We start from the raw sequence: 26,556 nt of genomic DNA, 5'->3' as shown, positions 1-26,556 counted from the left end.
TGCTGGTAGCAGGGATGTTTTCATAATGTTAGAGATTGTGCATTCTTCATGAGTACTTTTATACTGCTGCTTGCAAATGTGAGTTTTCAAACTTGAAATATAGGAACAGTGTGTACCAGTTTAAAGCTTTCACTTCATTTGTGTTTTTAACTAAGGATTTAGGTGTGCCCCGAGTTACAAACTCGTTTTACATATTGGACATAATATTGTTTTTAATTTCTACTTTACATTTTTACACATGGTCAACTGGGATATGTAAACTTTGATTTGTTGAATTTGATCCTTTGTGGATTACTAACTACTTGGAGTATTTTAAATTAGTTTTAATATTTTCATTTTTGGTGAAAAATCTTTTTTCACTTCTCATGATAGCTGTTACGTATGCTGAATCTTTATATACAGAAAATGTCAGTACTCAAACAAATTTGAAGCACATTGGTTTATTAACCCTTGCTCCTGCATTGTTCTTTAGGTTCATATTATACCTGATTCACGATTTCAACGATATTTACTTTTTAAATGTGTGACTTTCCCATTTAAAAGCCAAACTAAACATCTATTGGTGGAAAAAATTTAAAAAAGATTGTATAAAAATAAAAGAGCGGCTGCAGGCCTTAGACTGGGAGACCACTTGGGTAACATGGCCTGTGGGTCTGTGAGTGCTTCTGAGAGGAGCCTGCCCCTGAGATGACCAGCCTCACCACCAGCCTTCCCCTGAGACATGCACAAGGGCACCTCCTTCCTGGGTAAGGTGTACCTGTCATCTGGGTGACACATAGTCACATTTACGTCATCAGGACAAGTAAGGAACAGTTCTTGGAGTAGCTGATCCTGGATACTGGTCTTCAAGTTGGATGAGGACATTTAGACTCTTTGAGGGAAGAGAACGGCCTCGGCTGTTGTATCCCAGGCCCAGCAAAGGGTCTGGGAAAGAGTTGACTTGAGATTCTTTTGCTGATGCTGAAAAATGGAGAAGATGGAAAATTTTCCTGATTCAGACTCAGAAGTAGGTTTGCCCAGCTGTGACAGTGCTGTGGTTGTAGGGACCTGTAAGATAAATGTCCTGGATTTCAGTTGGATGGGGAAGCCGAATTTTTTAAATCCTAGTATGCTAAGAGGTTGACAAGAAACCCTGTGACGTCTTGGGAAATCTATTGTTAATGCAACAGAAGCCCTGCTCCTCCACCTCCTAGTATCCTCTTTTGCTGTATCCTCAGGGAAATGTGTCATTCTTGTGTTCACACCCTCCAACTGTCCCCGTGACTTTTCTGAGCTCCAGGAGTGACTTGGCTCTGCCCAGCACCTCTGGCCATCGCTTTCCAATTTTGAATGTGGAACAGAGCAGGGTTGCTGCTGACCGGTTTCAGCATAGGTCAGGGGATCCTGTCCTCGTTCCTAATGATGGAAAACTCAGGCTGAGTCTCCGGCAGCCTGGACACCCAGCGACAGATGTCACCGCATGTAAAACATGTGTCTCCTGAGATGATACATATGCGTTTGCCATGATTTCATCTTCCTACACTTAAACCTGAGATTAGTAATCTTTAAAACAAATAAATAATGGAATCATTAAAATATTCATAATCCCACTAGAAGGAGCTGGATTCCGTTTTTCTTTTACACGGTAACTCTAGGTTAGTCATGTGTGAGACAGTGTGGCCGAAATTTAGCTGCATCAAAGCATAATTGTTAAAAGTCAAAAACATAACTCTTAATATTTGTAGGCTCATGGTTGGTAATCGGAGGTGAATTTGAAATATTAAAAGAAACGAGCTGAATCCTAGGTAGTCTTAAGAAGTAGATCTCTTTTAACTCTCTTTTGAACGTATATACTCACTGGTTTTCGTAGTATTTGTCTTACTTTTCCCTCATCTGTTGGAGCTGCTGCTTCCTTTGGGGCCCACTTGTTTTGGATGAGACCTCTGAAGTCTAGGGGTGGATGTTCCCCTCTAGTTTTCCAAGAAGTTCCCCTTTATTTCTAGACTGTCTTATAAAGTGCTGCTGTCTTTGGACTTTGGGGACTCTCTTGCATGTGATGCTGATAATTTAAACCGAAGAAGAACCAGGGCATGTCACTCCATGAACATTAAATGTGGAAGGAATGTCATGCCTACTAGTCTGAAAAGCTGGGAATGAAACTTAAATTTTCCTTTCTTTTCATAAATTGAAAATTTCTGACCAGCAGTATGCCGAGTTTCCTTGTGGACCTCAACAAATGAACTGAGCTGATAGTGTTAATTCAGATTGAGTGAATTGCCTGAATCTTGGCTTGTGTAGATCCATATGCAGTATTAACTAAAAGACATAGCTTTGGACAGTTGCTTCACGGGGGTACATACTTACCACTCCCACGACTAACATGCACATCTGTTAGTTGACCTTTTCTGTTAACTGGCACTGAAAAACTACAGAAACATTTTGTTGAACCAATTTTTAAGCAATGCGTGTTATTTTTTTGAGGCAAAGCACAGGTAAATTTCTCTTGGTATTCATTGTTTGCTTTAGCATCATATGCATTTGAAATAAACAAAAAATAAGACAGATTGCAGACCTTTTACTATGTAACTTTTAAGTAGAAACACTGAGTAAGAAGACTGGGTGGGGAACATTTGGAAGGGTTATTCATTCTCCTAGCTCTTGGACTAAGAAGCTTCTTTAAGCAGTCTATTTCAGGGTCAGCTTTATACTATATGTTTCGGTGGTCTACCCTAAATCCTCCAGATTCGGTTTTCAGCTTTTTTCTCATGACCTTTCATGAACCAAACTAGTGTTGAGTCTGAAAACTTTTAGCTTCACAAACCATCAACAGCAAAAGGAGAGTGTAGCATTTTTGTCATACTGAACACAGACCCCGGCAAGGAACTGTAGCAGCCTTAGGGGCTTTAAGAACCTCCCATCTCTGAAAGTGAGTACTGGGAAGCATCAGAGATGATATGTAACAGTCGGAGAAAAACCAAGCTACAGCTGCTTTTAGATCAGGATTTGTGACCCTTTGGGTCACATTAGAAAATGATTCCCACGCCAGTGGGTTGTGAGCCATGTCAGAGTCAGAAACGAGAGGAATACCAACACATGTTACTCAATAAGATGTGAGACTGGTTAACTTTCTATAGGAAGTAAGACCATATTTTGGGGGTGGCTAACATCTCCACTGGGCTATAAAATAGTAACTTCTAATTCCTGCAGGTTGACTTCTAACCTTATACGGCTGTAAATGGTCTGTAACTTTTATCATTTATAAGATATATTACTGAAATATTATTAGGAAAAACACACAAAAGGCCAAAGTGTTTTCCTCTAATCTTACTCAGCGACAGTTATCAACACAGAAGACCAACTTCTGTGACCAAATGTGTGGGGATTTGTCCCCACCAGCAAGCAAGCAGCAGTTCTGCAGCAGACACCAGCCGGGTGTCCTCCAATTCAATTCCGACACTATCTACCTGGAGATAGCGTCAGATCCCACAGCGGGGCTCCGTCCCACAAGACTGCTCCCCACTTCAGACGCCAACTGCAAGCACCGGGTTGTTTTGCCTGTGCTTCTGATCAATAGGCTGTTAATTGGCATTCCCACAACACCCTCCTTGGATTCAGCTAGTTTTATTGAGCAGCTCACAGAACTCTGGGAAACATTTACTTACATTTTCCCATTTACTATAAAGGACATTAGGAAGGCTGCAGATGAAAAGACGCATGGGGTAAGGGGCACGGAGCTTCCATCCCTCCTCGGGCGTGCCACCCCCAGGAAGCTCCACATGGTCAGCTATCCGGAAGCTCCCTGAACCCTGTGCTCTTGGGCTTTTATGGAAGCTTCATTATATAGGCATGATAGAAGCATGGACAGCCATGTAGAAATGTGATTAGACAAAAAGAGTATGTTGCAACACTAGCAGCCTAGGTGGGGAAACCCAGCAAGACCTGTTTATTCTTCTTCTTGGCCTCTCTATGCAGCTTTCCTTCCTCCTGGGTATGGGGCATGACCCCTTCTGGAATGGGGGTCTTAGCACCTACAATCAGGTAGGATAGGTCAGAGAATGTCTTTATGGCCAGCTCTAAGAGTGAAAGGCAGGGAAGGTTAGAACAGACCAGGAACCATAGGTGGAAATAAAAATATACATATCATGATGTTACAAACATATCGGGACATTCCCTAAGACAGTTAGTTGGATGAGAGTCAAGCAGGCTCATTCCCGTGTTCAGGTATGATATCAAAAAAATCAAGCAATCATCATTTTGTTGTCTTAAAGTGAACAAAAATTTTTCTTTATGATTCTCCACTTTTGATCAGGACAGTTTCTAAAGATTCCCTAGAGAGAAACTGGCATCCCTGCCCTGCTGCAAGAGCTGCTGTGACTCCCGTGGAGAATGTGCCCCTTGCCCACTGGTGTCAGGGTTTGCTAATGACACATTTTGGTCACTGGAATGTGACAGTGACAGTGGACATGGCAGGTGCATGTTGCAGCTTCAGGAGCCCTAGCAAGATTCTGCCAAGTGTCAGGGGCCAACCACTTAGCCCTGGCCTTGTAGGAATAAAACACTTGCAGCTCTTGTAGCTCAGTGGACAGAGCCTCAGCTGGCACAGACCAGAGAGAGGCAAACCTTAGTTTGTTATTCACTGAAACTCGGGACTGTTTGCTGCCACAAAATAACCTAGTAGAAGCCAGCTAAGAAAAAATTGCTTTGATCAGTGTACTGGGACTCCTGCCTGACACAGTGTGGATTTTCATTCAGTATAAAAAACCTGGTCAGTAAGTCTTCAGGAGATGTTAGCATCATGCTTGATTGGTAGCCAGTCAGCAGTTCCACCACATGCTACTCCCAACTCCATCACCCTAAGAAGAAATAGATATTTCATCTCATGGCTCAAGAGACAGGACCGTTCTAGGAGGGACTAATGTTAGTATTTTAAAATAATAATGTAGCAATACTAAATACTGTAGCAAATTTGGAAAAGAAAACGTGAAAGTTACATAAAATGAAAATAAACACAATTCTGTCATCCAAATACTAAGGTTAATATTTAAGAATATTTCTTGCCAGTTTGTGTTTATGGTTATACAAAGCTTTAGTGTACACACACACAAACACACATTTTAATGTAAGGCTTTTTTAGCTTAACCTTTTGTTCTATGAATGTTATGTTTTATTAATATCTAAATTGTTATTTTTGAAGACTGGTGATATGTTTTTTAAATTGTCTACTAAGATTATAATAAATAATGACAACACACAAATGTACAAGAAATCATTTTATTTCTCTAAATTAGAATTTTGAAAAACATCTTTACTTCTAAACATCCTAGAATATTAATTAGCGAGATGAGGCTGAAATATGCCTGTCATGTAATTATAAGTATTTTGTTATTGCAGATTGTTCAGGGCCAATTTTGGGAAACATATTCTGTAGACGTCCTGGAATGGAAAAAAATAACACTCCACTTTTCAGTGTAGAATGTTTGAACTGTCCACTCTTCTTTCCTCTTTACCCCTTTCATTCTGATTTATTTCTTTTTCTTTCTTCTGTGTACTTATCTGACTTAATTGAGAGACGAAAAAGTGAAAAACAGCTCTGGCAGTGGGCATGCAGGCAATGTTCCCAGCTGAGCATAATAATAATTTTTGTTTAAACATAAATGAGAACCAGACAGGACAGTCAATAACTGTGGTGCACCAGAGATAAGGACCCTCTGAAACCACAAAATTAACTCAGGAAGCCTCTCTTCCTGCTGACATGGGTAACGCCTTCCTCTTGGATAAAAATGACCAGGATATCAAATCGCCTAATTGCCTTCCTAGAATCACTCAGCACAAGCCCACATCTTTCCTAAGCCTCTCCGCCTCTGCAAGAGGCTTTCCTGTCCTCTGGAGTTCATTCACCTTGTCCTCAGCCAGGTAGGTGTCCTGGCGACTTTGGGTGAGTGCATGGTGGTCTTTGGCAGGTAGACTTGCCGGGGACAAGCAGCCACTGTTTGCAGGCCCTTGCCTTGTTTATCATCATCCACAGGGTTTACAGGAATTTCTTTTCACCCATTTTGTTTCCCTCCAGGTGAAGGCTCACATGATGGGTAGTGGCATTCCATGGCCTTATCTGCTGCAGGGAATCAGCTGAGCGTGGAGGTGGACAGCGCCGAAGCCTCAGCCGCTCATTCCCTGTGTGGGCAGATCGATTCCGGCCATGCCTTTTATTTGGGGGTAAGTGAAAGGAACAGGCTCTACATTGGTAATCAGATCTTCCTTATCTCTTCTCCTGCATTCTGAGGCAAGTGACATTTTTAAATGAAAATTAATACTAAAGAATGGTTTTTTTTTTTTCCTGTTATAATCAACTGAGGATGTTGAGTGGGCAGAGGATAAATGATGGCCCAAAGTGCAGGTCTGCTGGTTGCCTTGTTGAACGTGCATGTAATGCAGTGGGTGTTACATAAGGCACCCTCTGTAGCACTTGTTGTTAACTAAGGCTGCACATGGCAGTCACCTGGAGAGCTTCAAAAATGCTGGTGCCCTGGGTGCCATTCCCAGAGATTCTGATTTACCTGGTCCTGGGGTCTGGACATCAGGATTTTGGGTGCTGACCAGGTGATTCTCATGTGCAGACAACATTGAGGGTCATTGTTCTCTGTTTATTACCTTTATTAACTTCACTATAGGGAATTTTCTTACTGCCAAGTGACCCTAACAACCATTTCCTTAGATTTTATTTGCCAGTTTTATTGCTACATATGGGTATTCTGCTTATTCTGTCTGCTGGCTCCTCTGGAACCTAGAACCTGGCTCTTCAAAATGTGATATGTGGGGCCGGCCCCGTGGCTCACTCGGGAGAGTGCGGCGCTGGTAGCGCCGAGGCCGCAGGTTCAGATCCTATATAGGGATGGCCGGTGCGCTCACTGGCTGAGTGTGGTGCAGACCACACCGTGCCGAAGGTTACGATGACCTTACCGGTCAAAAAAACCCCAAAAACAAAGTGTGATGTGTGAACCAGCAGCATGCACACCACCGGGAAGCTTGGTAGAAATGCAGAACCCTACCCAGACCTCCTGAGCCACAGCTGTCCTTTACCAAGATCCCCAGGGAGTCTGTAGTACTTGAAAGTTTGAAAAGCATTCTATTCCCACTGCCTGCACAGAAGCTCACTATTACAAAAAACAGAGAAAGAGATTCACTTAATTGTCTATTGATATTTCTACTGTTTGCTTAGCAATGCATTTTCCCGAGACAACACCAGGCCATCTCCCCTGGACTGTAGTAAATGGAGCATTTGCCTGCTCAGTGGATCCTTAATTGAGTTGATCCAGGATCCCTTTGGCCAGAGAGAGGAGCCTCTGAGGGTAATGAATCTGCATCCCTGAGGCATTCAAAACTGAAAAATCCTTTGCCACTGAAAGCTTATAACTGTTAATAGTGAGACTTATTACTAATCTTGGCTTGAAGCCTTTCTTAACATTATCCCTGTTGTGCATTATACAGTTGTTTCTTTCTAAAATAAGTTTGGAATCATGGTGGTTATAGCTTGCTAGCCCAACAAGAAAGTATGAAATCCTCTCTAAGAATTGACAATAAGCTCACAAACCATGAATCAGGTTGTTTAACCTTTCAAGTCCACTGAAGCAACCTTTAAGAGAGGTAAGATAGTACCATCAACCTTAAAAGATCTGATTGCTTGCTTGCTTTCCTTGTTTGCTAAATATGGTGGATTTCTGACCCAGAGAGGATTTTACATCTTTGCCAGTTATGATGGATTTTATAGCTCTGCAGAGAAACAAATTCCTTCAAAACTAATTAGAGAATTTATCCAAGAGCTATAATTTAGAAGGTAAAAGATTTTGAAACACTAAAAAGGACAGTAAGAAAAAACCTGGCTACATTGCTTAATGGTAGAAAATAAAATATACTGGAGAAAAATATTTTCCAAATCACAGAATCGTCTTCCATATTTTAACATCCTACATGTTCAGACTGTGCCGTCCATGCCGTCATAAGAGTGGGTACTTCCCATAAATAATTATTCACATGCTGATGTGATATAAATCAGGTTTTACCAGAAATAGATTGTATGCATGCATTGTAAAGACACTACTAATGTTTCTTAAAAGAATACATGAGTATTCAGGCTCACCCTGCAGGCTGTAGAATGCAACATTGCAGTACTTTGGAAGCTTCCCTTGTTCCTCCAGACTCTAGGTCTCCCAGGTAAGTATTATTCTACATTTTTTACTAATTTTTCTATTGCTTTTCCTTATAAATTTATTGTCTATGTAGGTGACTTTAAACAATGTACCATTGTGTGTTGCCTTGCTTTTGATTTCACAAACAGGACATGCAGTCTTCATTCTTCTGTGACTTGCTTTTTTTGTTCAACACCGAGATCCAGCCATGTGGCTATGAATAGCTAAAGTTAATTTTCACTGCTGCATGGTTATCAATGTATATTATACTACATCTCACTTATCTATTACACTGTTGCATTTTACTGTTGATAGATATTTTGATTGTACCCAATTTTTTTGTATTATAAAAAAATGTTATAAATATTCTTGTACAGCTGCTCAGAATCATCTTGTGAGTGAATTTAAAAATTTTCCTTATTCACAAACTATCTAACTGACTTTCCTAAAGTGTGTAGTCCATTGAATGAAGCAGCAGGCATGTGCTATAGTGACACTTAGTGACATGGTGAAATGAATTCACAAGAACCCACAGTGGTCCCATTGGTTGTGCACATAGACCCAGCCTCTGGTTTCACTAATAATTATGGAAGGACCCCAGCTGCATGCAGTGCACTGAAAATGGCACAATAGGCCTTTCTATGTATTTTCATAAACTTATGCGATATGCAGGGAAACTTTCTTGTTATAGTTCCCATGAGAAACAGTGTCCTTAAGATGGATGGATGGTGGGAAAATGGAACAATTTGGTCAGGCTCCCCTCTCCTCAGAGCCAGTTCAGAGTGGTTCGGTAACATTGTGTGTGTGGGTGGAGTAGGTGTGCCTGCGTGATGGCCCCGCTTTGGCTGATGTTTTACTGCCTCAGGTTCCCGCCCTGCACAGCCATGTTTTTCCAGACCTGCAGCTTCCAAGGACCATGTGGCCAGTTGCCTAGCTTATAGACCTGTGTGAAGGGGTCTGGTGACCCAGCCTGGTGTGTGAAGGGTTTGTGACCCAGTCTGTGAATGGGCTTGAAGTGTCTGGGAGCTCCAGACCCAGTACTAGCTCAACCATCAGCCTAGTCGGTGTAGGATTACTGGCAGGTAAAAGAGCTGTGATAACTAGTGTGGTCACCTAGATTTATAATTGACATCACGAACAGGATTAAGAGCTAGACAATTTGTGCTGGGAGTAGAATTCGCAACATCGGCCTTAGCCATAGCCTCACAGTAGCCCTTGTCATAGCCAGACAGTGAGTTACAGAGTTAAAACATCCCAGGAGGGAGCGTGTTGACTTGTCATCACCACGGCTTTTCTGTTTTCCTGTTGTAATTGTATGCTGGCATTTAGTGGCAAAAATAGTTTAAGATCTTGCAAGCACAGCACTTTATTCCTAACTAATATATAAATGTAGAGTCACCTCTGTATGCATAGCTGCAAATGCCCAGTTGATTCTTACAGAACAACTTCAGCCATTGATTCAAATGAACTAGTTAGCTTTCCATTCTATACCAACATAACAGCATCTTTATTCCGTGGGGAAAAAAATATATACCGTTTTAAAAACTAAAGTAATGCTTTCACCAGGCAAAAGCAAACAGGCAGACAAAAAGCAAAATACACCAGTTTACTGATATTAAATTTAAAAATGGGTATTACCTAAACTCAGGAAACCCACTGGACTTCTGATTCTCAATAGACTTATTATACTCACAACTTTAATGCATAGGTGCAGACCCTCTTTCCCAGGGCCCCTCTGTCTGTCTCCCTCACCCATTGGACTCTCCAGCCACATTTTGGGTAAAGTGGGACTGCTCAGCTTGAGTGGAAGCTCCACCCCAAAAAACTCTAGTGCCAGGGTTATCACATGCTGTCCCAAGAGTAGTTTGTGCTGGTGTCTCTGTCCATTTAATTATCTTCTTTACCAGTGTCCATTAGTGCCAGGATATGTACAACATATGTTTGACAAGGAAACCACTTTATCCAGCCATGCTCTGGAGCAATGCTTAAACTAGTAAGTAATAAAGTAAGTGTTCTCGGGTCCTCTAGGAGAAAGTTAGTTAATGACACTGATTCTTCCAGGAAGTTAGTACCCTATGATCTGAGACACTGCATAACCAGTTCTCCTTCCCTCTATGATTTTCTTGATGTGGGCTCACCACATGTTCCCCATGATCTTACCACTGCACAGTCAATCAAATTTTACTGCAGCGCTTCACCATAAAAACCTATGTGCACGTCTGGACGTTACAGTTAGGGTGACCATAAGTCTGTTGTTCGCATCAGGACACTTGAGAGAATGAGAGGGATGAGAGCAGTAATTATGACAGGACAGGCATGAACCAGGGCACTCTGGCCATGTGGAACTCTCTCTTACATTATCGGTTATATTTTGATCAGGCCGTCTCAGAGTGTGGCTTTCTTATCTATTGGGAGAGGGGCGCACCTGCAAAATAGCAGCATTTTATTTCACATCAGAACTCTGTGATTTAGGAATCTCTTTTTCTCAGTCAGAAATGGAGGTGCCACCAGCCCCTCCTGACTGCCTGCCGACTGCCTGCCTGCTGCCCGGGGGCCACCCCTCCTCCTGCCCTGCTCTGTGGGGGCTATGCCTAGGCTATGCCCGTGGGGAGGACGGCTCCTAGCCCCACACGTGCTTGGGGGTTCTACAGACCCTGGCAAGGTCTCAGTTTCCCACCATCCAGGGCAGGGTGCCCTCTGCCACCAGGGCAGGAAGGAGTCTGTTGGCAGGGGAGATGACTGGGCCACCCAGTGTCCACTTGGAGTGGCGTCTCTCCATAAGGAGGTGGAGGTGCTTCCAAGAATCAAGCTGGGAGGGGCAGCGGGTCCCCTTCATGAGGAGAGGTAGCGTGAGTCTGATGGTACTGCCCCTGGCCCCTGGGCTCTGCCCTCTCCTCCCCAAGTTCCCCCTTCCTGACTACCCCTGCCCACTGTCCCCAGGGCCTGGTCACCAGGTGGGTGGTGGGGATGTTTCCCAGCTTCAGCTCCAACCTAGGCTAAGAGTTATGGTTCTGTGGGACAATTGAGTGTCCAGCCCACAGGCTGAGGGCTCCACTGCTACAGGAAAGGGTCACTGTGCTCCCGGCTGTGTCCTCCCTGCCCTGTGCAGTAGGAGGGTGTGAGAATCTCAAAGTGTGCACTTGTGAGAGTGACAAGTGGGTTCCCTCTTACCTGGGGGGTCTATGGCCTCTGCCCCATCTCTCCTTCCCCCGGCAGTTGGCCGTTGTCCTGAGAATGTCCCCCAGCCTGGCACCACCCTCCTGGGTGGCCCCTGTGGCAGAGCAAGGAGTCTGTCCCCCCCAGAGACCCTCTGGGGCCAGGGTGTGGGGGCCCAGCTGGCCAGGGACTTATGTCAAAACCTGCAGGGGCCCTAGTGGGAGGGAGTGGGGCAGGGCCAGCCCTGGCTGGGAGGAGGAGAGGAACTGGCAGTCCCGGGCCAGGGGTGCCCCAGGTGTCAGGACTGAGGGCTGTGGGGGGCCTGGAGCCCTGTCCTCCCAGAACCCAGGGCCTCCAGCCAGCCCACTTTCAGTGCCTCCGAGGGGGAGAGGGGCCCTACCACACCCCGGCCTATGGCTTTATGGACCAACCCTTCACCAGGGCTCTGGCCAGCCTGCAGCCGCAGCTGTCGCAACACTCCCAGGATCACGGCAGCTCGGCCAAACCCTGGTGATTCCAGACATTGCTCCTGCCAGGACCCCAGGCAGCCTCATTGCCATGGGAGGGAGTAGCGCCTGGGAGGAGAGGTCAAGGAGGCCCAGGGAGGTGGCTGGAGCAGGCAGATGGGTCACAGGGGCCAGAAGAAGGGGCAGGGAAGGCCCAGCCAGGTCACAGATGTTCTGGAGTGTTGTAGGATGCAGGGCAGGGAGAGGATGGGGAGCGGAGGCCTCAGGGCAGATGGAGGCTTCCCATGACATGATGTGATCTTGACCAACATCTGCGTATGCCCTCCTGCCTGGAAGGATGGAGGGTACGGGCCAGTCCTCACCACTCCTGATGGGGCCTTCTTGCTCCACAGAGGTGGCCAGGCATGAGGTGACCCTGTAGGGATCTGGGGCTCCCCCAGGCTCTGCTGCCCCCCAGCTCATTCCAGCAGATGAGGGGACCTTGCAAGTCCCAGCATGTCAGCCCCCAGCAATCGGCTGAGTTTTCATTCTGAGGATGAGACCCCCAGCCCGGGCAGCACCCCTGCCCTACTCCAGCCACTGCATGGCTCTGCTGCCCCCTGACACCCTGGGGATGTGTTGTGTTTCCTGCTGGAATCCGGGTTCCGTGAGGGCCAGCATCTTCCTTTGACCCCGCAGCCTGCTGGTAATGAGCAAAGGTCTCCATGGCACAGCCCTTTATAAACAGAAGGGTCACTCCACCCCAAAGGTGAACTCCTGAGTTGGCAATTGGCCCCCTGACCATCCTGGGCACAGGTGCCCCCGCCCACCCGACTGCCCCCAGCCCTGCTAGCTGTATGCCAGCACACAATCACTCAATCGCTGCACACAGTTGGTGCTCAAACACGGCTGGCATCCTCCTGCGCTGGGACGTTGTGGTTGGGCTGTAGGAGCCTCTGTGGGAGAGTGCCACAGAGATCTGTGTGGTGGCTAGAGCTCAGCGGCCCGCTGGACCAGGTGGCCACTGAAGGGCTCACCGTAGATGACATTGTTGTGGGTCACGCTGGAACATGCACAGCCAGTGTCGCCAGCAGCCAGCAGCAGCAGCAGACTCTGGGCCTGCACGAGGCTGCACTCACATGGAGCATGGCTGTGGCGCACCGCCCAGCAGGACGTGCAGATAGGTCTCCGTGTCGCTCCAGGTGTGCACGTTGAGGCTTAGGAAGTAGCCCCAGGCCCAGTGCAGCAGGAGCGGCCAAGGCCAGGTGGAAGGCACCATCCAGGTTCACCAGCTCTATGTTGAAGAGCACCACCTGGAGGCCGTGGGCGTTCTGCAGCCTCTCATGCTGGCACACTGAGAAGGCCGCATAGACGCTGGCACAGGGTGCCCAGAGCCCCACCGACCCCTCTGGCCTTTGTGGCCCTATGGGCCCCGGGCACCCAGCAGATCTTCCTTCCCACTCCTGCCAGAGTGGCCTCTGAGCCCCACCTGGCCCTTCTCACCTTCAGGGGAGCAACCAGAGCCACTGGTTGGCAGAGGGCTGGGACTCAGGGTCACGCTGGCTGTGTGACCTCGCAGATGCCCTCACCTTTCTGAGCCTCGGCTTCCGCATCTGTGAGATGGAGCTAATCTCCCCCACCCAGGCACTGAGACGCACTCCCCAAAGGTTGTCACTGTGGGGAGGCTGGGAAGTTCTCATCCAAGTCTAACCTAAGCACCTCCTGCTGTCCAGCCCTCAGGATGGCTCAGCCTCTGTTGCCTTTTCAAAGGGGCTGCCACTGTAGAGTCCCAAGGACCTGGCCCCTCCAATCCCCAGGGTCCAAAGCAGCCCCATCACTTCACAGTCCCCTTCCCAGGGCATCTTACTTTCTGTTCAAGGGAGGCAGTTGGGGATCCTCAGTGTGACCCAACCAGTGTACCCTTTGACATGCCCTCTGTCCCCCTCTTCCCAAGCCCCCTCCCCTGCCCCCATAGCACGGAATGTGGGACACTCACTTTTCAGGATGGAGATGTCAATGGTGGGCCAGACATGGGGCAGCCCCTCCCACTGGTCCCTGCCACTCACGTGGGCATAGGGGCTGGGGGCAGTGGCGGGGGGCCATGCTAGGCAGCAGTAGTGCACCCAGGGCCATCCGGGCAGGCCTGAGTGGGCAGTGCCAGCACCAGGAGCAGAAGGGCAGGGTCTGCCATTGCATCAGGGCCGGGGGAAGGAGGATAAAAAGGGGTCTGAGAAGGAGATGCCCTGCTAGACTCTCCACACCCCGCGGCAGCCCCTGCAGTGCCCCCTTGTCTGGGGGAGATAGGACACAGGACCAGAGGATGTTGTGGACAAGGCCACAGCTGAGGTTTTGGGGGACTACTCTGCTCTGTGAAGCCCCCAGCCCTCCCCAGGGCCTTAGCTCTGAGCTGTAGCAGGTACTCTGACCTCCTGTAGGTGGGGAGTCTGGTCCCCAAAGCGGGGGACTCTGCACCTGACAGATGGAGAGTGAGCCAGTGTGGGGGCAAAGGGGGCTCCAAACCAGCCTTACAAACTCAGGGTGGGTCAGCCTTCCAAGCCCCCCACCTGTGGTCAGGCAGATCTGTCGGGGAGGGGCTGCTGGGCAGCGTCAGGGAAGGGCACTGGCCCTCCCCAAGGCTGGGCCAGGGGCCTGGGCTGAGCGGGGCCCTATGTGGAGGCACCGTTTCTGCCAGGGATGCCCCTCATCCTAAGCAACCGGGGAAGTGCCTGTGGGGTGTGGGACTTGGGAAGTTACCCTAAGTGGCCCCCAACCCTGAGTGGGGAAGATGGTCTTAGCCCCCTCCAGTCCTGGGCCTCCACTGTCCCCTAGGAGAGCCTGCCCAGGAGACGTAGCAGGTGGGGGCACCACCTCCTTGGGGTGGGGGAGCCAGAGCAGGCATGGGGCCCGGTGAACAACCAGCAGCTGCCCTGGACAAGCAAGCCTAAGTTTCCTCTCCTGGCAAGTGGGCCCTGCCTGTCCTGGGCCTGCCCCCCAAGGCTGGATCTGGAGACTCCAAGACAGGCATGAGGCCTTGGCCAGGGCTGGTCTCCTGCAGAGGTGGGCAAGTGGGGTCAGGGTCCTCAATTTTCCCTGTAGCCAGGATCTCTGAGAAAAGACCTAGGCTCCTTCTCCAGAATGCCCTTGAGGACTATGGCCCATGGCAAGGTCCTTCCTCTTGCAGGTTGGGCCTGAGACCCATCACAGGTGGGTTGATCTCTGGCCATTGAGACCCCCAGAGCCCAGCAGACCCTGACCTGCTCCCCTGGCCCCACAAGACCTTCCTGGATCCCTTCCATGGAAGGGACCCGACAGGAGTGGGTGTGTCCATTAGGTGTGACCCTGCCGCAAGGCCTGTGCCACTGGAGTTCCCACCTTATCCTCTGGAGCTATGGGGTCTGCGGCAACCCAGGCACCTGGCCCTGCCTGGAAGGCAATCTGGCTGGAGCTTGCTGGGGTCTAGAGGGGAGCACAGCCTGCCCAGGAGCTATGAAGACCCCCACCCCGCCCCAGGGCCCCACCACTCTCCATTACCATCTCGGGCTGCCGGTGCTGCTGCCTGCCTGGCCTCTCCCATCTCGCAGCCTGTGAACAAGCCCTTTCACACCCCTGGGCACCTGGCAGCTTCCCCTGGAATGTCCAAGACCAACAGGCCGAGGGCCAGGTACACAGAGCTGGGTGGGATGCTCCAGGGCCCCTCCACCACCTCTGCCAAACTTCAGTCCATCATCTGCCATCCCACACAGAATCATACTTAAAAAGTTAGAAACCTTACCATGCCATGCATCTAGACCTCTGTGCATCCATATTTTGGTTTTCAATGGTTTAGGTCATCCGATGGGTAAAGCACAGAAGATGGACATGGCCTCGAGGAAGTGATGGCCAAGGCAGGGCTGCTGCCTCCTTGTCCTACAGGGAGAAGGTCCAAGGAACTCCTGGGAAGTGACAAACTAGAAGAGGATGAATTACCTTTTTTAAACTTATAAAAGTCACTAGAATATCTACCTACCTATCTCTCAAAATGGTGAGAGAAAGAGAGAAGAAGAAATAGTTACTACATGAACTAATCCTCATTTTTCACATCCAGGACCCACAGTATCCTTTGTAAGTCCTGGGATTGGAAGTGGGAGGTAAGGACTGTGTGGGCATTTGCATTTCACCATCTTTAGGCCTCTGCGCATTTGATTTTTATTATGGGATTTTGATCTTTTTAATAAAATTAATTCCATTTATGAGGAATGCTAGCACTGAGAAATAATTAACTTAGAAAATGAAATTCCTATGTAATCGCATCACTTAGGCGAAAGCCTGTGAATGGTTTGATGTCCGGATTCCCTTTTCTCTGATCTTAGCAAATCATTGCCTTTATTCTTAACAAATCCAGATCCTTCTCTGCTTAGTGTTTTACAATTTACTTATATCATTTATATATAGCTGATCTCTTTCCTTTCAGTGATTATTTTGGTTGATTTTTGTAGATCCCATTTCATAGATATCATACATTTTATTTAATAGACTGCTATTGATACATATATGGGCTGTGCGCCCCATTTTTTTCTTTCCTTTCTTTCTCTTTTTTCTTTCCTTTCTCTCTCTTTTTTTTCTATTAGAAACTGTATTGCACTGAATAATTTTTCAGCCAACTTTGTATACATAGGCAAATATTTCTGTGATAAAATCCTAGATGTAAAACATTGTGTTGACGAATATGTAACTTTTGAATGTTTAACAGAGATTGCTGAATTGCTTCTGACAAAGACTGTTGGATTCCCACTCTGCCAATGCTGCACGAAGACAACTTATCAATCTGGCGTTGTCATTGTGTTTAATTTTTTCTCAATGTGTAGGAGAATAGTGACACTTCATTGTTGGGTTAATTTCAATTTTTATTTTTGAGGCGGTTAAGCATATTTTCACATGCATAGTTAAGGCATTTATGTCACAGAACCAAACTTGGGTCCGTTCAGCCAATGTGCAGAGAAAGCCAAAACACTGACACCAAGTTGCAGTGGGAAAAATAAAGCTTTAATTACAAGGCCAAGTAATGGAGATCATGTGTCTAATGCCCAGAAAAACCCCAATCTCCTCGAGGGCTGGCATGCAGGGGGTTGTAAAAGAAAAGGGTCAGGGTTGGAGAAGGGGCTGAGCAGGTGGCAGGTGGCTGGTGGCTGGTGGACGGTTGTGACGGGCCGAGTCTCGAGGACAAAGAAGCAACTTTTGGTCCTTGCTATCACTCTTTCTTCTGACAGTTTACCTTGATCAGCACATTCCGGCGATGGGAAAGTTCTGATTTCTGTCCTGCAAAGACATCTCACAGATACATGTGGAGACAATGTCTCCTATCACTGGAATATAGTGACTTGTTTTACGGTCCTTCTTATCACTTAGGTAACAGCGCGTCCTGCCCAGTTGTCCCTTTCCACTCCCTTCTTCAATTGCTGGTCATAAATCCTAACTCTGCCCATGCCGAGTACAGTCCGTGCTTGTGGTTCCTGGTGATCCCACGTGCATGGTGCGTACTTGGTGATTTGGGCATATTTTCAGGGAGGAGCCTTTCCTGGAGGACACAGAGGCCTCTCTCCTGTCCCCACTCCACCGGGATGGGGGGCCAGGACCTCAGCAAGGGCTTCGCTTCAGACTTGTGGGTCCACACCCAACACAGCATTTGGCAAAGACCACCGCCTTTTCCCTTCACCAGGACCACCTTCCCCAGGAGGGCATGTGGGCTCACAAACGACTCCTCATCTGTCCAGACCTATGGAATTCCCAGTGAGGGACATGGGGATCTCCTGCTCTGTGATGCACAACTTCCTCTGGACACTTGTGTTCCATTTTGGATGTAAGTTGTCCAGTAGAAGGCAGATTGATGGGGCCTTTGGAGAGAGGCCTCATCACTGGCCAGCAGTTTCCAAGAAGTGGGAGTGGCCGAGAACAGAAATGGAGTCCTGGGTATACTGCCTTGCGTCCTTAGCTCACTTTCAGCCAAGACAATTAAAGAAATTGTCTTTTTCTTTTGTATTTTAAAGAGATTTTTCCTAAAAGGGAATTTAGCCCTTAAGCAAATATGTTCCAAATGACTTACTCTGTGTCCTCTATCATCTTTTGACTTTGTGATGTGTGTGTGTGTTTGCTATATGGAACGTGTGGCCAGATGTATTCTTTTCTGATGGCTTCTCTGTTTTGTGCCTGCTTACAAAGGGCTCCCCAGCTCAAGCATCAATTCTGTTTCAAACGTGATGCTTTATCAGGTGATTCTCAGGTCGGACTTCTGTTTGGAATTTTATCTTAGGTCTGATATGCTTTGTGCTAATCTATATTTTATCTTGGAAAGAGAAATACTAATTTCCAAACTTCTGAGTTCTGGGCTGCTCCCTCACTGTCACCGGAGAGGCCCCTGTGTGCAGAGCGGGATAGAGTCCTGCTCCTCAGTAGAGCCTGGCTTGGGCAGACCGGGTTGGGACCTGGGATCACACACAGGAGAGGAAACTCCAAGGGGAGGCGAGCAGAAGAAGGGATGCGTACCTGGACACGTTTAAAGATGGGGGATGACGTGGCTGACAGGCCAGCAGGGATCTGTGCTGGCCCCTCCATTCAACTATTTGTTCATTTGCTCGCCCCGCAGAGGTGTGTCAGGCCGTCATGGCCATTACCCCCCCCCATCTCCCCTCCCCGAGGACCTCTGGGTCCCAGAGTCCCTGAGCCTGGCTGTTTGGTGCCTCATCCTAACATGGAGACCATGGGGTCATGTAACGGGACACTGACGGAAACGGCCATGGAGGTGCTGTCACTTCCAGCTGGCTCAGTCCAAGCACAGAAACTTAGAACATGAGCAGAGATGCAATAGGTGCTGAGGGGCTTCTGCACGCCGGTGACCCTCAGCAAGCCCTAGGAGGGCTGCTGGGACTCCGTCAGAGGTGCCCCTCACTTGAGTTGCGTCAGAGGTGCTGGGCTTACCTCACAAAGGGGCCTCAGGTGTGACCACCCAGTCGGGGAGAGGAGCCAGAGGGCAGGAGTGCCCCAGAGCACAGGCCCAGCTGACATCCTGACCAAGGGCAGAGCATGAGCTGAGCGTGCTGGGGACAGAGAGCAGCCTTGGGGGAAGGGCTGATCAGCTCAAGTCCTCAGGAGGGAAGAGGACCCCACCTGTTGCCAGACAGTCAGCTCCAGGCCCAGCAGCCAGGACCATGGTGGAGAACTTGGCTCTAAGGTGGGTCTGTGGTGTAGCTGTGTCCTGTGTGCTGGGGTGGCCTCCAAGAACACCCAAGGAATTAACCCAGAGGTCCTGAAGCAGAAAGGCTTACAGGCCAAAGTCAGCTGCTCAGATCCTACCTTTAGCAGATCAGTGTGAACCTCCGTGTGCGAGGCAGGGCAATGAGATGGAGCAAGTCAACATGCTTAAGAGCTGGCTGGGCGGGGTGGAGGTGGAGAGACCAGGGCCTGGCCCCTGGGTCCGTGACGTTCACATCTCCCACCTCTCTGTGCTGTACCAGCTCCCTGCTGATGGTGGGGTTATGAGGACTGAGGCAGGCATCTGAGCCAAGCTGTCCAGCAGATGGAAGGCGCTCGTCAGGAGCACACACTCATTCACGGGACAGACACAGGCAGGCCTGCCTGGGCACAGCTGGCCAGCCCATTAGCCTCCTGCACAGCCCGGGGTTTGATTTGCGTTTCTTGGGGAGAAGATACTTGGGGCCAGAGTGGTGTCACCAAAGGGTGGCCAGATTAAGACCTCATGAGCGTTCTGGCTGTGTGTGCCTCATTTATATACAGTGCCCAGTGGACATCAGGGCTCTGTTGGTTCTGCCATCACGTTCATGTCCCATTTAGATGCACTCGACTCTCAGCTCACCTTCACTGACGTGCCCTGTGGACTCGGCCATGGCCCTCGGGCTCCCTGTGCTGGGCCCATCCCAACTGGCTCCCCTGCGTCTCATGAGCCACCTCCTGACTTACGTTGCACAGTACAACTGGATGTCCCCCAAGCAAATGCACACTCAGGCTGTGATCTACACATGCACATCTGTCAGACTGAGGAGGTCTGAAGGTGGGCACAAGCAGGCGACAAGTCACAATGGGAATGTTTCCATCAGCAGCTGCAGGCTCGCTTGACCCTCCGTGAGTCCCACTTTCTCCTGCGACAAGGGGCTACTCATTACCCGGCCCCCATAGGGGACAACAATGACTAAAGGAGATGAAAGATGTGCGGTGCTTGTCGCAGGGCTGACAAGACTCGACAGTTCTCAGTAAAGGGGTCCCAGAGCTGCCACTAGTGAGTGACTAGATGGGAGAGCAGAGGCGGTCCTGAGGCTGCACAAGACTTAGGTGGGACTCTCACACGTGCTCCTGCAAAGGCTTTGGGACAGTGGAAGCGTGTTGAGACCATGTCGCTCTCTGGGGCAGCGTTTCTGCTGTGGGTCCCCATGCCATCCATGCACACAGACCTGGCACAGACAGACACTCTCACTGGATGCAGAGAAGCCTTGAAGATGAGGGGACGGGGTCGTGCGGCCGGGGAGGAGAGGGGCCCGTGAGGGTTTGCAGGTGACAGCCGGGACGGGAAAATGCAATGAATCATCACAGTGGCGTTCTCACGCAGCTTCTTTTAGGGGAAGGAGAGAGAAAAGCCATAAAAGACGATTACTACTATGACCTGCTTTTTTACCCACAGAGCGCTTCTGACACAGAATGCGTAGGTTTTCACACCGAGCAATTCTCTAGGACACTAGCTAGGTGGATGGTGATTCAATTCCGTTCTGACACTAACCACCCAGAGTTGGCCTCAGCACCTGCAGGTTTGAGGGCTTCGTCCCACAAACTGCCCCTGCCTCAGATGCCAGTCACGCTGGGTGGGTCCCCAGGTTATGCCCAACTTGGGTACACATTGGAGGTTCCCACACCCCCTCCTCAGGTTCAATAATTTCCTATAAAGTTTCACAAAACTTAGGGAAATACTTTATTTACTATCACCAGTTTACTATAAAGGACATTGTAAAGGATATAGGTGAGCTGCCAGATGAAGAGGTCCACCGGGCAAAGAAGGGGACGTACAAGCGCTGTGTCCTTTCCAGATATAGCCTGGAAGCTCTCTGAACCCTGTCATTTAGGGGTTTTGTGGAAGCGCCATTAAGTAGCCATGACTGATTAAATCATTGGTCACTGGTGATTCAACTCAGCCTCCATCCCCTCTCCCCACCGTGGATGTTGAGTTTACAGCTAAAATTTCAACCTTTTAATCACAAGGTTGGTTCCTCTGGCCACCAGCCCCCATCTTGAGGCTATCAAGGGGCCCACCAAGAGTCAACTCCTCAGCATAAACTCAGGAAAAGGGCTCCCTACAAATAACAAATGACACTCTTCTCAGACCCCTGTCACTCAGGAAATTCCAAGGGCTTTGGGTGTTCTATGCCAGAAAGGGGGGATGAAGACCAAATATGTATTTTATTTTATATAATAATATAACAACTATGTTAACAGAAGTCCCTTCCTTTTAAACTGCAGCGGTGCCAAGTGGAGTTGGGTGCATTTGCACAGGCAGTGGGACCAGCCCAGCCCACAGCCAGCCCCCGCCTGGAAGGACAGAACGAACGTGGCCAGTGCCCCCTCGGCTCAGATGCCATGGCCAGACTCTGCCAGGCCCTGCTGCCCCTGGCAGCCGCTCTAGCCCTTGCATCCAGAACAGTCCAAACCTGGGGTTCACCCAAGGTGGTGCGGAAGTTCCAGGACATCCCCCAAACCTACGTCTATGTGCAGCAGGCACTCTGGTATGCCATGAAAGAGTAGAACAAGGCCAGTGATGACACGTACAACTTCAAAGTGGTGCAGATTCTGAAAGCCCAGGAGCAGGTTGGTGGAGAATTTGCTCCTTGCTCTGTCACTCCTGTCTTCAGTCAGGGCAGAGCCCATCATCCCTGGATGGCTACTGAAACTAGGAATGGGAAACACAGCTGAGAGATGCCGTTAGCCAAAATACCAAAATATATTAATTTTATTTTAGGGTTTTTGAAGGAAAATGAATTATATTTCATCTTTTATTGAGATAGAGATGAAACATAAAATATTCATTAAAGTAACTTAAAATTCATTATAATCAAAAAGTAGGAGTAAGAGCTGAGAAGGCAGCATGAAGAGCTAAGTTTGGGACAATTGGAGCCTCCTCAACACTAGCTGAGATGAGGCTGGAAAAAGGAACCAGAGCAGGCAGGAAGCCTCCTCTTTACAGAAAAATGTCAAATCGTAGATGTAAAAGAAATGGCATAATTAGAAAATCATGCCATTTTCTAGCTGCGCCTTTTCTAACCACCACGGTAATATCTAGTTCAAGCAAAGGTTATCAATGTCTCCTGCACCTACTGTGTGAGAGAGTGTTTGGGACAAATCACTGTAGGGATTACTTGTTAGTTACAAAGGGGGAAAGATCCCCTCACGATCACCTCCCTCACCAAATGCTCATCACCAGACTGGGACAAGTTGTCATCACGGCGTGGCAGCACCTGTGTACACTATTCTTGCCAGAATGCAAGACCCCAAATGTAGTCGTGAGGAACAATTGGACAAATCCAAATTATGAGATACTGATAAGACCATATAAAAGTTTCAGCATCATGAAAGACGGGGAAAAAAGAGCTGGAAAACTGCTCTCCTTTAAGGGACACTTAAAGATGTCCCTAAACTTTAGTTGCTGCAGCAACCAAACTCAGTGTGCGGTCCTGTGTTACCTCTTGGATTTAAAAGGGAAATAAAACTATAAAGAATGTTATTAGGACAATTGGGGGAATTCGAATATGAACTGTATAAGAGAAGAGAGCATTGTGCTGGTGTTAAACTCCCTGAGAAAGGTGAGGGTGCTGTAGTTAGGTGGGAGTCTGAGAGAGGGCGCAGTGGACTGCACTGAAGGACAGGGTTAGACCAGTCCGGCTGGGGTTTGAGGATTCAGCTTGCAGTGGTGCTCACCTGTCATGCAACAGAGACTTGTCTTCCTGCTCCTCTTCCTCCCAGCTCACCTCCTCTGTGCCGTCTTCCTGCAGCCTTTGCTGTCCATCTCTCCTAGGTTCACAGTCCTAGGGATCCTACAGGGTATACAAGGGGACTTCAAAGACTTCGTGGAAAAATAGAATTAAATGATAAAAATAAAAACATAAACATTATTTCTTAACATAAGCTCCATCAAGTTCAAGACACTTTCATAAGTGATGATAGCAGCCATAGTTCATCCCTAAAGAACCTAGGGTCCTGGGGATTTAACCACATCAATGCAGTCTTTTCTATATTACAAACTGAAGGAAAATGGGTGCCCTTTAAAGATTTTTTAAGATTAGGAAACAAAAAGAAGTCAGAAGGAGCCAAATTAGGATCAGAAAGTGGATGCCTAATGATTTCCCATTGAAACTCTTGCAAAATTGCCTTTGTTGATGAGAGGAGTGAGCAGGGGCACTGTCATGGTGGAGAAGGGCTCTCTGGTGAGGCTCTCCCAGGTGCTTTTCTGATAAAGCTTTGGCTAACTTTCTCAAAACACTCTCATAATAAGCAGATGTTATCATTCTTTGGCCCTCCAGAAAGTCAACAAGCAAAATGTCTTGAGCATCCCAAAAAACTGCTGCCATGCTCTCCACTGGTCCACTTTTGCTTTGACTGAACCACTTCCACCTCTCAGTAGCCATGGCTTTGATTGTGCTTCATCTTCAGGATTGTACTGGTAAAGCCATGATTCATCTCTTGTTACTATTCTTTGAAGAAATGCTTCAGAGTGTTGATCCTACTTGTTTAAAATTTCCATCAAAAACTCTGCACTTGTCTGCAGCTGATCTGGGTGCAAAAGTTTTGGTACTGAGTTTCAAGATGGCGGCGGCTGCGGCGGCTGGCGCGGAGTAGCTGAGGTGGAAAAGGTGGCCACTGGGCCACAGGCAGCCGGGAAACTTGTGGACCTTCCTCTGGCCATCTCTTAAGGGAGGACTGCTGCTGCTGGCCGGTCGTGGGGGCTCAACGCCACTTTGCCCCCGGCAGGAGAGGCTGCCTCATTTACAGGCAACAGCTTTGAAGTGTGGAGCAGGAAAAGAACTGATTCTTAGCTGCAAAAGCGAGTCTTGAAACAGGGAACACGGCGCCAGGGCTGCTGTGGATGCAGCCAGGATCCCGGAGGCTGGGGCCGCACTGAAGGCGGCCAGCTGCCCTATCCAGGATTCGAGGTTTCAGGCCGGCATTAAAGAAGACTCCTGGGAGCGCCCGAGCGGCGCCGCGACTGAACAGCCCGAGGCGGCAGCGCCGAGAACACGGAAGGCAACAAACCAGAGACAGAGCGAGCGCCCGACCTGGCACAGCACTGTGAGTGATCCCTGGCACAGCTCTGTTCGGGGGGTGGATGCTCACGCGGCTCCCCGCCTGCACCACCAGGCCACTCACTGCCCCGGTGCTGCCTCCATTTTCCCAGGTGTGGGCAGCCCCGCCCTGCTCGGCCATCACTGAGCCCATTTGCTTGGCCTGGCGCGGGGCTTTCCGGACCCTGCAGGCCGACCTCCTCTCCCACTCCCTCCGCGGTACTCTGGCAGGGCTGGGGGTGTGGGGCGTCCCGACCAGTTTTGGGAGGGCTAGGAAGTACGGGCGGGCCGACTGTCACTCCACCACACCCTGGACTCCGGCCCCGGTAAACTTCCTGTTACTGGGAGGCAGATACCATCTCTGCGACCACCAGTTTGGAAAAAAGCCTAACGAATTTCTGGTTGGGAATAGTGTGGTAGGAGAGTTCCCAGGTCCGCTTGAACCTGCCGGAGAGCAGGCTGCAGGCGGGCACTAGACTCGGTTTATACCGGGGGGATACAAAGGTGAACAAGACCCGAGAAAGATCTACACAGTGCTACAAAGGCACCCAGAGAGACCGGTCGTCTGTGCCTAGCAGAAACCTGGTAGACTTCCTGGGCGAGGCGGTGCTGAGCAGGGTCTTGAAGGCCCAGCTGATAGACGAGGGGTGCAGAAGACACACCCCAGCCCAGCACAGTGTGCACAGAGGGGGGAGACGTGCGGCCAGGGAGGCGGAGACTCGACAGAAACCACACACCCGGTGGGGTCGCCACTGCACGATCTAACAGCCTGGGCCAGAGCACACGGAACGGGGAGAAGTCCTGTACAGAAAGTGAAAGCTCAACAGAGATCACACACCCTGTGGTACGTGATCCACCAGCCCAGCAGAGTACAAGCTGACCAGAAAGGTGGATCCCCGGAGAAGCCCAAGACCCGAGGCAACCACACACACAAGACACTAGAGGCCAACTGAGCAGTCACGGCGGGAGCCATACCAAATTGGCAACCACAGCAACATCCTAGTTAGTCATTAGTCTTAAACCGGTGGACTGTGAAACCCCCTGCCACAATGAATAAACACCAAAAAAAAGACACCAGAAATACAAAAAATCAAGAAAGTACACCACCAAAAGTTAATAAATCTCATACTCTAGATCCTATAGAACAAGAAGCCCTTGAAATAACTGACAAGGAATTTCGAGTGATAATTCTAAGGAAACTGAATGAGATACAAGAAAACTCAGCTAGACATCATGATGAAATGAGGAAAAGTATACAGGATCTGAAAGAGGAAATATACAAGGAAATCAATGTCCTGAAAAAAAATGTAGCAGAACTTGCTGAACTGAAGAAGTTATTCAGCGAAATAAAAAACACAACGGAGAGTTTAACCAGCAGGCTTGTCGAAGTTGAAGAGAGAACCTCTGAACTTGAAGATGGGCTGTTTGAAATAACACAAGCAGACAAAAAGAAAGAAAAAAGAATCAAGGACATGGAAGAAAATCTGAGAGAGATATCAGACAACCTCAAGCGCTCAAATATCCGAGTCATGGGTATTCCAGACGGGGAGGAAAATGGAGATTCCATTGAAAACATATTCAACAAAATAGTGGCAGAAAACTTCCCAGGTATAGGAAAAATCACAGATCTTCAGATCCAGGAAGCTCAACGATCTCCAAACATATTCAACCCAAAAAGGCCTTCTCCAAGACATGTCATAGTCAAATTGGCAAAACTCAGAGACAAAGAGAGAATCTTAAAAGCTGCAAGAGAGAAGCGTCAAATCACCTATAAGGGAGCCCCAATCAGGTTAACATCAGACTTTTCATCACAAACCCTAAAAGCTAGAAAGGAATGGGATGATATTTTCAAAATACTAAAAGACAAAGATTGCCAGCCAAGAATACTCTACCCTGCAAGGCTATCCTTCCGAAATGAGGGGCAAATAGTATATTTCTCAGACAAACAAAAACTGCGGGAGTTCACTACCACAAGACCACCCTTACAAGAAATCCTCAAGGGAGTACTGGGTTTGGTTCCTGAAAAATAACTACCACTGCCATAAAAACCTAAGAAAAATCTAAACCCGCTAGTACAATAAAAATGGCATTCATGAAGAGAAAACAAGCTAACAAAAACACTATCTACAACCTAAGGAACCAACAAACAAAGAAACCAAACAGTAAATCAGAAAGCAAGGAACAAAAGACACCTAAGACAACCAAACAACCAATAAAATGCTAGGAATAAATCAACACCTTTCAATAACAACTCTTAATGTTAAAGGCTTAAATTCCCCAATTAAAAGACACAGACTGGCTGACTGGATCAAAAAGCAGGACCCAACTATATGCTGCCTACAAGAGACCCACCTCACCCATAAAGATTCACACAGAGTAAGAGTGAAAGGATGGAAAAAGATTTACCATGCAAACAGAAAAGAAAAACGAGCTGGAGTGGCTATTCTTATATCTGACAAAATAGACTTTAAACTAAAAACCATA

At 48.3% G+C, this 26,556-nt stretch overlaps 1 pseudogene; it reads right to left on the bottom strand.

Moving 5' to 3' along the window:
• Window positions 1–12,754: 12,754 nt before the first annotated feature.
• Window positions 12,755–19,641, bottom strand: LOC134364073 (complement C1q tumor necrosis factor-related protein 8-like; annotated as a pseudogene).
• Window positions 19,642–26,556: the final 6,915 nt, after the last annotated feature.

The sequence above is a fragment of the Cynocephalus volans genome, chromosome 1 (genome assembly GCF_027409185.1).
Source record: "Cynocephalus volans isolate mCynVol1 chromosome 1, mCynVol1.pri, whole genome shotgun sequence".
Classification (NCBI taxonomy): domain Eukaryota; kingdom Metazoa; phylum Chordata; class Mammalia; order Dermoptera; family Cynocephalidae; genus Cynocephalus; species Cynocephalus volans.
Note: the sequence above shows the minus strand (reverse complement) of the source record. Positions and strands in the feature narration are given on the sequence as shown.